General features: G+C 33.4%; 1 long non-coding RNA gene across 1 annotated transcript; it reads left to right on the forward strand.

Annotated features, from left to right (window-relative positions):
• Nucleotides 1–12118: 12118 nt before the first annotated feature.
• On the forward strand, nucleotides 12119–12429 carry LOC149236443 (uncharacterized). The gene is made up of 2 exons (XR_016268399.1): nucleotides 12119–12208; nucleotides 12328–12429. It is a non-coding gene; the product is annotated as an uncharacterized LOC149236443 (long non-coding RNA).
• Nucleotides 12430–14143: the final 1714 nt, after the last annotated feature.

A 14143-nucleotide genomic window follows, 5' to 3' on the forward strand; every position in this document is an offset into this window, starting at 1 on the left:
TTTCTAGTACATGATTATCACAAAATATGTTATCATTGTTATGTACATTGGTGCATTTGCGTTTTGTACGTATGAATTGCTTTACTTTGTGATAATTGAGCCTACGATGCTTAGTTGGTTGCATTTGTTCTAAATGAGAAGCTATCTCAAATGCAATATTATTGTTAAAATGTACTTGAGATATACATTGTTGTTTTCCTAGTATATGCTTATGATGCAATTGATTACAATCCTCTTTTGCTTCCATGTACACTTGTTGAGAATTATGAACATATTTTTGTATCATTGCGTGGTAGTGAATATGTGATGTATCTGTCTTGAATGACATGATTGCATGTCGAATAAGCAGAACTGTAACTGACAAAGTTATTAGCAACAAAGGACCATACCTGGATATTGACTTTGAATATCACAGATATCCATTGCAAATAGAATGGTCCGCCTTCTACCTGTCCTTTCTCATATGGCATTGCCATATTTATGAGATATTGTTGCCAGTTGTTATACATTGCATATTGTATCACATCAAGTACGAGGTATTGTTCTAAACAATGTAATGCATCTCGATTCTTATGCATAAGTGCATTGCAAAAAGATTGTACAATGTAAAGTCGCAAACACTGTGCATCGAATTCTGTTTCCACTAAATAGCAAATTGCATTAAAGAGACTGTCACAACAATTAGATGTCATTTTCTTTGCGATCGTTAATTCATTTAAAAGCATATTATCTCCAATATGCATCCAATGGCTTTCAATATCTTTGCAAATAGATGACAGGTAGATATTAGACTGGTTGCAAATGCATATTGGAAACTTTTGGTAAAGCAATGGTTCATAATGACCACTAACAGGATTTGCATCATGAAAGAGAATGCAATATGGAATTGTATTTTCATGTTGATTAGAAAGAAAATATCTTGTTTTTCTTTTTAATGACTAAACTGCAATTGATATATCTAGCCATTTAGCAAAACCAACGTATGCAAAAGGTATCGCCCCATAAACCTCGGTCAGACTCCTTTATATTTGTAGATGTAGAACAACGCATTCTATGAAGATATGTACCAATATCGTTAATTCCATGTAACTCGTATAGGAAGTCAGGTGCTAGTTCATACTCATATGACTCCATTGCTTCAACATCATTATTGTTTAAGCAAAAAAGAAAATGTTCTATTAACCCATTTCGTAGTTCATCTGAAGCATAACAAAAATGTAGAAGCATTTCGAATGAGTCAAATAGAAAATCTCCTACAGTATATGAAAATGCATTTAATCTAAAACGACCATTTCTTTTTAAGACAATATCAATGCTGTCAGGTAAAATGCATTGTAATTTGAATTTTTAACTGTCACATCTATTATTTCTTCCATCATTTGCAATTGCTTACCAGACTTGCCTTCTCCAATTGTCTTCTACAGCTTTGCAAAAAATATTGATCAAATTAGCAAAAAGTGAAGATGATTATTTTGAACAAAATATATATATTAAAACAATAGGCTCTTGCATTATGTTTCCAGACAAATAGCAAATTTCTAGCAACAAGTCATATTTATAAATAAATAAGGAATTAGAAATGGAGAAATTGCTTTGGAGAACAATATAACTTGACAAAATGAAACAGTGGAAAGACTAATGAAAAAATGCAGCATAACTTTTGGAGGCAAAGACATAATGAAAAAATGCAGCATAACTTTGGGATGCAGGGAGTGACAAAGAAGCTCCAAAGGCAATGAATCTTTTGTCTAAACTCTTACCTAACAAATTGACTGTGAATATGCCTCAGATATTTAAACATTCTTCCAAATTTCTCATTTTAAATACAGGAAGAGTCCTTAATCGTTGCTTGGAATCCCTTGAGGAGGAGGTTTTGAGAACCTTCTAGGTTGATGGGCAACTTTTTAGTTTAATCTATTATATGATTATATATTACTTCACATTTTATGACTTTTTCCTATTGTCCATAATCATGCTTTTGTTTCCATCCTTATTTTATTCAAAAAATGAAGGCCATAGAACAAAATTTACCAAACAATAAGTATGCATAAATAATCAACATAAAGCTATCTTATATAATTTCAATCATTCATATTCATATGAAAAATAAACAGGAGGTATGTCGTACAGAAGGTTTTGTGTTTGGAGATGAATGTCCACTTCGTTCATGTAAAGGATCTAAAAGGTCCCATGAGGCATGATTGTGGGAGTAATAGTTTGACTAGAATAAGTGGATCCTAGAGTGGATACATAGCCTTGCATTGGAAAGGGGTTTCGCAACATGGAAGGTTGTGACATCGAAGGTGGATTGGGTCACCTTGGCCATAGTGCGATCAACCCGTAGAGCCTATTGAACAATCCACTTGGGGAGAGCCCTCTCACATAATAATACTAATGATTGTGAACAAATATTATGGACAATCGAAGGTTTATTTTCAAATATTTCAAGATTTCGAGCCTTCTGCCTATCCCATACTACAAATAAAGGTAATTCTTTATATCTACTTTTTCGATTAAACCACCACTTGAATAGAGAATCGAATGAATCAAAGGTGCTTAAAAACCTGAACATGTTACATTAGGCTACTCAAAACCTCCACAATCATAGGGCAGAATATGAAAAGATGTGAAACATCCTCCTAGGACTTATAATAGAAGATACACCTACCTAGGCCTTTACATTACCATTGGAGATAAAGGAAAAAGTGAAAGGGTTTATTTAGAGTATGTCCGATATCTACCACTTTGGCCTTCTAAGTTACTTGTATTTCATTTTCTTTTATTATTATATGACCATAACAATGCATCGATGCAATAAACCATTCATTTGTAGTTTCAAGGAGCCACAATCTAAATTATATATATTAAGTGAAGAGAGCTTCGGACACAGTCAAATTACACACATGCGGCAATAATGTTATTGAAATTCACCCTTGATACTTAGCTTGATAATTTGACAACCTATATTTATATTATAATTCTGATAGAGTTAGGGTTACTCTTATGAGTGAGGAATGGTAGTTTCCAGAGTTGAAATAGGCATCAATGCTATCATTTTCAATAAATGTTTAATAATTGATAATGATAGGCTATGATATAGAGATTTTTGAATTACTTGATAACATGCTCGATATACATGTTTCAGAGGGTTGAATTTTAAATTTGATGTGCAATCTAATATTATATAACTAATTACTTATTGTTTGATGGCTCATTAAGGCTAATCTACTAAACTATAAAGAGACTTGCAACTTCAGGTCATGTTCTAACTTCTCTGTCTAAGAAACATTATATGTCTTAACAACTCAATCTATGACATGCAAGCAATCTCTCAAAGAATTGGGACCACATCCTTCGGAGTAGGATTTAAGTCATGCTCGCACTCCAAAAGTTCAGAATATCTTATTGAAAGTATAATAAAATCCCTTAAAAAATTTCATGCATACAAAAAGTATATAGATCACATTCTCCTAGATACAACATTCTACCATCCTCTATAGTTAGATATTGACATCTCAACCAACATGACAAGCCTACTAATAATGTAATGCAAGTTGGAAAACTAAAGAGATGTTGGTTATAGGTGGCCTCTTGAAACTTCACTTGAAAACGCCCTACAAAATTACTTTCCTTTGTTCTCAGAGTAGGCAATATCATACTCGCCAGTTTCAAAAATACCTTGGCCTTCATAACTATTTCAGAAAGTAGCACAACTTTAGAGCTACTATGTTGAGTAAGTTTATTCTTGGATGTTGACAAGTGTTCACTGAAACTACTTTATCATCACAATCCTTTTTTTATAAATATGTAAAAGGTAATATCCATTTTCACGAAAGAGAAGAGGGCTTTTTGTGTTTCTTCCAAAAAAGATATGGCATTATCCTTATATAATATCTAACATAAATCATTAGATGTATGAGGCTAGTGTCACCTCTCTCTTGAGAAAACCTCAGGTGCCTTCCTTTCAGGCTTCGGTTGGTAGTAGGTGGAAAAAAACAACTAATGCCAACTTTGTCATTTGGCCATTCCCACTATATTTAATCCGTTTTTGAAATTTTAGCCTCCTTTTCTAATCACCAAGCTGTGCAAGGAGACCATCTGGCTCCCCTTGAATTAAGGGGATCTCTTTTACATTATATTTGTTTCAAGTAGCCACAATCTAAATTATATATATTAAGTGAAGAGAGCTTTGGACACAGTGAAATTACACACATGTGACAATTATGTTATTGAAATTCATCCTTGATACTTAGCTTGATAATTTGACAACCTATATCTATATTATAATTCTAATAGAGTTAGGGTTACTCTTATGATCATGTAAATATGAGGTGTATCCACTAGGAAATATTAACTATTATAGTATAAATGATGACATCGACTTATAACAATGTAAATTCATCTATTGGTTAGTGACGAATGGTAGTTTCCAAAGTTGAAATAGGCATCAATGCTATCATTTTCAATAAACGTTTAATAATTGATAATGATAGGCTATGATATAGAGATTTTTGAATTACTTGATAACATGCTCGATATACATGTTTCAGAGGGTGGAATTTTAAATTTGATGTGCAATGTAATATTATATAACTAATTATTTATTGTTTGATGGCTCATTAAGGCTAATCTACTAAACTATAAAGAGACTTGCAACTTCAGGTCATGTTCTAACTTCTCTATCTAAGAAACATTATATGTCTTAACAACTCAATCTATGAGATGCAAGCAATCTCTCAAAAAATTGGGACCACATTCCTCGGAGTAGGATTTAAGTCATGCTCGCACTCCAAAAGTTCAGAATATCTTATTGGAAGTAGAGAATGCATAGGTATAATACGTGCAATAAAAACTATGGATATGGATTGATAGGTCTAAATTTTCACTATCCAATGATCTAGCTTCTAACCAAGGAATACATGAAGGAGTACAAGTTGCCTAAAAGAGAATAATTAGACCACTAGAAGGAAATTCAAGAAAGATGAGGATATTCACATGCACATGACGCAGATTAGACTAATTACAACCTCAACAACGTCCATAGGAGCATCACCTTCTCAAAATCAGTTTGAATATTGGTTGCATACGTACATGTAATGAATTTAGTTAGCGGGAGATTGCTAGCGCCCAAATTTTCATATTTTTAGCACTTGTCCAATACATTTTTGTCGATATTTTTCTCATTTCCATCTCACATTAATACCTTGTTCATACACAATGATTCATTTTTGGTCAATCTATGATTATCCTATTAAAATTCCATTTCAATGTTTATTCTTATGAAATGCTTATATTTTTAAAAATGGTATCATAAGTGTTGAAACTTCCTAAATAGTTATTGCAACTGCTATGTGTAGCATTTCCAACTCTACTTCAGTATAGGTGTTTCAATTCTTGAGTGTATTTTATACAAATTTATTTGAGTTACGGACATAATTGCTACAACTTTGATTTGTTGCCATCATTGATACAAATTTGTTTGCAACAACTCCCACCACACTCTGGCGTGGATCTTGCCTTAGTAGGGATGCTACAACTCCCCCCATGGTTTTTGTTGCAACTCTTGAGAAATTATGCTATAATTCTATGACAAGTATTCCAAGGTATCACTGAACCGAGAAATTGTTTCCCATGAATTGGAAAGACAATAAACAATCATATTTTGTCATGAAGATGAGTAAAAATAGAAGATAGGAAACTAAAAAAATATGATGACTCAATCTACACTTGCCACATAGCTTATTAAATGAACTTATGCCTAATTTTTGTTATCTTTTAGAAAATTGATGTAACAGGATGGAATGGAATGATCTGATTGACATGGATCTCCATCTGTTTTTTTAACAAATTTAGATAGAAAAAAATATGTATAAAAACATTCACTCTCCTTCACAGACACACAATGGTTGATGAAGGGCATATATATGAGAATATCATTCTTTCTGTTTTTTCTTTCTATTTTTTCTACAACATTCTACTGTCCTCTGTAGTTAGCTATTGACATCTCAACCAACATGACAGGCCTACTAATAATGTAAGGCAACTTTGAAAACTAAAGAGAATTTGGTTATAGGTGGCCTCTTGAAAGTTCACTTGAAAACACCCTACAAAATTACTTTCCTCTGTTCTCAGAGTAGCCAATATCATACTCGCCACTCTCTTGAGAAAACCTTAGGTGCCTTCCTTTCAGGCTTTGGTTGGCAGTAGGTGGAAACAAACAACTAATGCCAACTTTGTCATCTGGCCATTCCCACTATATTTAATCTGTTTTTGAAATTTTAGCCTGCTTTTCTAATCACCAAGCTGTGCAAGGAGACCAACTGGCTCCCCTTGAATTAAGGGGATCTCTTTTACATTATATTTACCTTGACTACAACATTGGTGAAATCATTACAAGGTTTATACTCTTCTGTGGTTTTTATCATTATGATTTGGGTGGGTATCCCTTGAAAAGCAGACAAGAATCATCTGTTATGTGTGACAGGACTTCCAGTGCCTACACAGTACCTCACCTCATCCCCACGCAATCCATTGATTTTGTGCTTAGGTTTATTCATTAACTTCTCAACATCTGGTTTTAGGAATATTCTTGTATATGAAATTGGGTCTATAACAAACAAATCAGGCTGCAGAAATTGGCCCTTGTACGGTTCAAATACAACTCTAGAAGCTTCACTAGAATAAGAAATATGCCAATGATGTAAGGAATAACAACTATTCATATACTACCAATTTATTTAATTTTTAAAGTGCATCTAAAATTTTTTAGGAAAAAAAACAATTTTAATTCATTAAGAAATTGTTGTTTCCTTGTTGCAGTCCTTAATTTGAATAGTCATACAATTCTTGCAGGTATTGGATGGTTGACACGGACCCCTATTGACTAATTATGCCAGACCACAAGTAGGTACATTAATGGTTACTACGGGATCAAAACTCTGTCAACATGTATGTTGTCTTACTAAATTCTTTTCACTTTGTATCTTCAAAGCAATATCTGTATGAATTCTATGATTTTCTTTTATTTAGAATCCTCTTAATGTGTATGTACATGGCTTCTCTTTCAGTCGTTTACTTAGCTACAAATTGTTTTGCAAGCCATGAAAACATTATTGGTGCAGAGGACTGGCCCTATTTGTCTTTTTGTTTAAACCATGTTAGTCTTGAAAAGGGGGAGTAGGTATGAAAACAATAAAATATTGATAAAAATGAAACTCCTTCTATCTTCCTCCCACCAAACGTTCAACATGTCAATGAATGTAGAGTTGTCTACCAACAGAAGAGAGAGAGAGTTCTTTATGGTTAAATATATGATTTTTGTGTTGATGAAGTCCACTGTTGGAAGACAACCCATTAGCCAAAGCCAAAGAATATGATAGGTGAGATACGATCATGGCGATTTTGTAACACTTAGATGGAGATAGTAAACAACATGGATAGTTTGTGCACCAATTCCCTGAACTTGCAGCTAGCACCTTTCAGCTTAGAGTTACTAAAGAAGTCGAAGAGAAAGAGATAGAAACAGAGGCAAAAAGGAATCCTGCAAAGAGAAAACAAAGATAGTGGCAAAGACAAAGAAGGAAGCACAATAGGACAAATATCTCATTATAGAGTAGAAGGAACAAAACCAATGTGGTTCTGACTAGAGAATTTTGGAATGTTGATAAGAGCTAACCCCTGAACAGTTCCCCTATACTCTAACTGAGATGTGAATATTTAACCCTCTAAACCCATATCCTCTATATTCCAATAAATGAACTTCATCTTCATAAAGATCAACTAATACCTTAACCATAGAATCTTTGTAGGAACCCTCTATCCATCCTCCCACAAATTCATTTGTTCCTTATCTTTCTATTCATATTTGAAGGTATTTTTGTCAACATAATAAACAAACAAGTTCTGCCTGATTTCTCCTTTTTTCGTATAATTTTCTTGCTACTCTATTCTTCTTGGATGAAGGAAAAAAAACTTCTTGTTTAAATGATTCATAAAAATTAGGTTTACTTAAAAGATACACTAATTAGGGATTTTTTTCCTAAAATTTTTAATAAAACTACTATAATCCTTCATAATATAAATTAGAGACCTTCATAATATTTCCTTATCACATTGATTCAATTGAGTTTAGTAACTAGAAATAACATAAGGAACAAGCATCCCGACCTATATTTATTTATACTAGTTAAAGATATTTCATATATATATATATATATATATATATATATATATATATATATATATATATATATCATCTTCTTATATACTTTTCAGGACATAAAATTCATTAATTATAACACATGATAAGTTGAAGGTGGCTATTCATGATACTTCTTTTTAAAATCTCTCAGTTTTTATAACTATTCATCTTTCATTGTTGAAATGCATTGAAACTATGTGATATGGAATAGGGAATGACACAAAAGTGAACCTGACCATAAGCATCTCTTGCGACACAATGCCATAAATCGATAAAAAAATTATAACTCTCTTTGGGCCTAGCCTAGTTAACGAGAATATACATAAAGGAAAATATGACTTGTTTAGTACCTTATGCACATGCCTGAGTGGTATTTCCTTATGGTTCTTTTGTCTAAATCATGTTTAGGTTTCTTCATCGTCCATTGCATAGTAAATTACGAAGGCACTTACCACGACTCTCTAGTAACATTGTTTTTTATCACATACTCAAGCATCTTGGCATGGACAAGATGGGGCACATTAATCTATCAAAAGCGTAATGCCTACTAGCATGAAAACCCACTAAACACCAATCCAATTCAAGAAGAGATTGAAGGCAAATCTATGTTGATATGGATACTTCAGGTCCTAGGAGACTCTAGGCCAGGCTGCACTCTAGAATCTATGCCCCTTTTGGTGAATAATTTGCAAACTTGTCTAGTAAAATTGAATTTTTTTATTTACCCCTAAAAAATGTTAAACTAAATTAAATAACTTATATTAAAGAATATTTGTGTTTGGAAGTCTCTTAAATACCATATTCTATTTTGGTTTAAACTGGAATATCAGAAGTGACCCTAGCTACAATGATTAAACAAATTTAGTTCTGGATATATATGCAACCGTGAAGGAAACAGACACCATGATTCAGACAATTGAAATAATATGTTTACTAAATATTACTAAATGTTTATAAAGATATGCTTAGTTGATAAACCAGTTAGAAGTGGATCAAATGCAAACCTCAATATATGTTTGGATAGACCAATGATGGAAAGCTAGAAACGAGAGGAGGAAACATCGAAAGAGTGTAGTCAACAAAGTCTACTTAAGAAAGAAAAGATTATACAGGCTAATTGAGCACCAAACAATGCATCACATATTCACTGTTTGAGCTAGCATTTAGGAGGCTAGACAGAATCACTTGAAGTTGTACTTCTTCTGTGTTGATTTTATGAAGGCCTTTCACCCTGCCTCTTTATATGCTTCCAAAGGTTCACTCTCCAAATTGCTGTCTGCAATGGGAAATTGATTGGGGGAAAATATTTCATCAAGGGGCGTGATGCTGAAAATAAACCTTTGAATCTCTCAGAAACAGGGGAATTTCTCTCTGCGCGAGACAAATCTGGACATGGAACTCATACTATGTCTACAGCAAGGCGGAATTTCGTGAAAAATGCAAGTATATATCGACATGCAAAAGGGATTGCAAAACGAGGAGCCCCTCATGCTAGAGTTGCAAGTTATAAAGTTTTTTGGCCTACAGATTCAAGCGGCTTCAATTTCTATGATGCAGATATTCTTGAAGCATTCGATGAAGGGATACATGAAGGAGTTGATGTGTTCTCAGTTTCTCTAGGAGGTCAACCTCCCATTCCGGATTATTTTCAAGATTCAATTCCAATTGGATCGTTCCATGCAGTTCGAAGAGGGAAGGTTGTCATCTGTTCTGCCACAAATCTTGGTCTAAGACTGGTGATAGTTCAAAATGTGGCACCTTGGATCATAACTGTGGGAGCAAGCAGCATCGATAGAGCATACCCTTCGAGTATTCATCTCGGAAACAACATAACATATATAGTAAGTGCGGTTTATTGACATGCCTAATTATTTTATGTTTTACAATTTTTTTAGTTTTCTGAAGAATTTTTATTTGGATTATATTTTTTTGTTTTGTAAATGTTGTTTCTGAATTTAGTGTTGTATCAACTGTTATATATTGGGACCACTACCTTAAGAACATTAGACTAACTTCCTACTCAAAATAATAATAAAGGTTTGGAAATTTACTAAGACCTACAGGTTTGGAAATTTACTAAGACCTACAATTTAACAAGATATCAAAACCTTGACCGATATTAGATTCCCAAGTCACCTAGGAATTAGGGTGTTGGAAGAACAAAAAAACCCCATAGCATTGATAATTTACAAAATTCATAGATTAAACCTATGATTCAAATAAATCCTAAAAACATATGCAAATAATTGTAAAGGCTTGGTATTACTAAGGCTTGCGGGTAAACACAACATTCAGTGTCTTTAAAAACTCTGTAACACCATTTTTTTTTAAAGTTCATGAATCCAACAAATATCTACCAACTTTCAAGTAAATTTGACAACAAAGAGGCCAAAAATTTCTTCAAAATGTAGAACAGTTGCACTATGGACGGTAGGCTAGCTTAGTGCTTCTTCTCTAGTTAAGTAATGAAACATGTTTGATTCATCTTATGAAATTCGATTTACTAGTATTCCCATAAAGCCCGAGGGTGGAAATCTATCCCCGCAAAATGGAACGGCTAAATATATTTCATCATGTTTTCTTGGAAAGCATTGTCATTGAAAGATGCATTGTTTGGAGACTAATAAATACAAGTATTAGGGAATCGATTCAAAAGAAAAAAATGCAATGGAGGATATCTAGAATAACGGTGAAGTTTTTCATAATACCATGGCCACTCTTGAGTGTGAGGATACAGGTTTCGTAAAATGCCACAAGAAGCAAGAAGCAATGATGTTTAGAACTCAAATGACTACGATCTAATATCTTACCTTTTAATTTTATTGAGAATGGAATCGACAAGTTACATTCATGAGCTTGACACACAGCGGTACACATACAACAAAATGAACATTCATTATTTTCACAGAATCCCAGAATCAAAATCCTTTCAAGACATTTGTATAGGGTGCTGGTGCCGGATAACACAAAAGGTATGGGTTAAAAAATATAGTTTCATTATCAAGAGTAAAGTTACCAAGCTCAACTCACCTAAAAGTGAGGATTGACTAGTGATCCGAGAAAACTCACGAGCTGACTCATAAAACTTCAAATAAAACCACCAAATTTCAGAATAAAAGAGATTTTCCATTCATAGTCAGGCTTGCAAAGGTTAATAATGCATATTTTCAATAATAACTCTTTTCGAAATAGAAAGATGATACTATTTACCGCAAAAGGCTCGGGATTTTGGAATGTTTGACACATCTTCTGGTTGTCTACTATGATAGAAGGTTAGAAACAGAAGCATATGGACAAACCTTAAATATGAAATTAGAAAAACCACCTCCGAAGCACATAGCAAAGAAATAATAATGAAATGAGAGTGAAATTAATTCCTGCTGAATTAAGAAAGCACTTTATATAGTGAAAGCTTGAGTGATAGAAGAAAAACTATTACCATGAATAGACGAAGGGAACAGTGCAAAGAGTTACATGCCATCAAATAACCATGTTAAACGTTTGTAGAAATTCAACATTTTTTTATGGTGAATATTACTTTAGATGGGTAATGCTTTGTTCGGTCTGGGAACTTACAAGTTGTAAAGGTGAAGCTCCTCTCGACGCTCTCTGCTCCCCTGCTCCTCAAACTAGCTGCTCCACAGTCTTTGCTTTGAACTTACTCCGTAGAAGTAGCTGCTCGACACTCTCTGCTCTAAACTTACTCCGAACTCCAGACAAGGCATTTGTAGACCACCGTGGATGCCTATGTCGCAATTTTGCAGAAAATAATGGCTACATGAAGCTGCCACAAAAAATATGGACAAGGTTGTAATCTTGCAGAAAACAATAGCTACATGAAGCTGCCACAAAAAATGGATTTCTTACCAATCCGGTGGTTTAGTGCAGTCGCTATAAATTTCATTGTCCCATCTTCAGCTATAAGCATGCAGGTTATAATCCCAGGTGATGTTATTCAGTGAGATGTCCTACATAAACAACAATGGAGTGCATTACCTTTCTGGCCAGGTATTGTTTTATTTTCGTTTGATTCTTTTCAAATCATAAGTCTGTTAAAAATTTTAACATGCAATTAGAATTTGTCAGGTTTATATTGACAGGGTTTTTGTTGTTGACTCGCATTGCAGAGAGGAGTAAACCCCCTTTAAATATTTGGCGGTGGCGCTCGTTCATGCTCCAAATTCTTATTGAGATTTCCCTGAGTAATATTAAGAGATTTTCATGGTTGATTCCCAATGCACGGAGTAGTTGAAAAGGTAGCTGAGAAAACCCTTTTTATAAAATATTTGTATGTTCCAATTCTTCTGCTCAGTAAGATTCACTTATGAGTGTTGGGTTTTTATTGTGTATTGAGGACTCTTGTGAAAATGAAAATAAAACCAGTTTTAACCAGTTTATTGTGGTATGTTGTTAATGTGTGATTTTTAATCAGTTTTACCAGATTGATTTTCGTATGTGTTTACTTATTTTATCTGTGGTTTTTGGAGGCATTTACCGCATTGTTGGTTTACTGCGTTGTTCGTCGAGTAAGTGCGCAACCTGTAAATCATGAATTTGGAACATAAATAGACTTAAATTAAAGTATCGTTAATTTAAATTAAAATGTATATTATTTTTAATTTAGATTGAAATTACAGTGCCATTGATTCATTTAGTTGCGTTTTAATTTTTAATTTGTTAAAATAGATTTAAGTGTATAAAATAGAATATTATAATTTTTTTAAGTGTATAAAATTACAGAAGCTGTAATTTTACAGAAAAAAAGGGCTAGAATAACATTCTTTTCTGCATCCATGTTACTGAATTATAAATATTTAAATAAATTCATTGTCAATCTTCTTTGTTATTAGGAATTTATCCTTCTCCCTACTAGCATGGATTAATTTGTTGGCGTAGATTATTTTGGGGAGGATACACTTCATTTCTTCTTAGGTATGGTTTGAACAGTGCAAACCATGTTTTTGTTTGAGATATATCAATATCCATTTACGATTTCTTATTCTATACTTCAGAGTATTAATTTTTATGCTCAAGTTGGGGTTTACAGGTATGGATTGTAGATGGGTCATTTAAGTCTTCAGGGTTTATTCTTCTCTCAAAGTTTGACTTCAGTTTTCCGCTGGCCTACAGGTTGGCTCTTCAGAATTACTCATCCTCTACCTGAATCTCTTATAGCGTACAACTATACTTGTTGTAAAATGTAAATTTCACAACCATAATTCAAGGTTCCATTTTCTATATGGTTTCTTTCAAACCCAACAGGGTTTCTAACTTGTATTTTCTATAATAATATTGAATTTTCATGAAAATTTGATCTAGAGATTTTTAGATTTGAGATTAGATATTTTGCTCATATTTGCAGTTTGATAAACTTTCCAAGAATCCAATAACATTAAAAGCAACCCTAGTTTTAGATGTCTTCACTTCATATTTGCATAAAAAAGTTGAAACTTGTAGAAAACAATCACAAAATTAATGATGGGGAGATAGATTTTGGAGATTCTGAGAAAAAAAATGAGGGCAGATGGAATTGCATTTAGTTCTGGTTTTAAAATTTTTCCTTACCTTGGAGGCATCCTTTCTAGTTGCTGTAGCACTTCAAGGGATTGAAGCGTCTCGAATTTCCTAGGTCTCTGGGATCTTCCGGAATCTTCGGGTTTAATTTGGCTCAAAGCCCTGCAATGTCTAATTTGTCTCAAAACCATATTAATTGATTATATCAAACATATCTTCAGTGTCATGTAGAACACGATAGCACACAATGGCTAGAGTGGCATACCATAGTCATTTCCATATTCCCACATCCCATTGACAGGAATGGTAGCTCACTAAATAAACACGTGGTTTCTTTTTCTATTTTTCACTAAACGCGTGGTTTCTTTTTCTATTTTCACTGAACGCGTGGTTATATTTTCAGAGTTTGATGAACACGTGGTTTCCTTT

Source organism: Pinus tabuliformis, chromosome 8, assembly GCF_031772625.1.
Source record: "Pinus tabuliformis cultivar Carrire ecotype Pingquan chromosome 8, CPIR1, whole genome shotgun sequence".
In the NCBI taxonomy this organism is placed as follows: Eukaryota; Viridiplantae; Streptophyta; class Pinopsida; order Pinales; family Pinaceae; genus Pinus; species Pinus tabuliformis.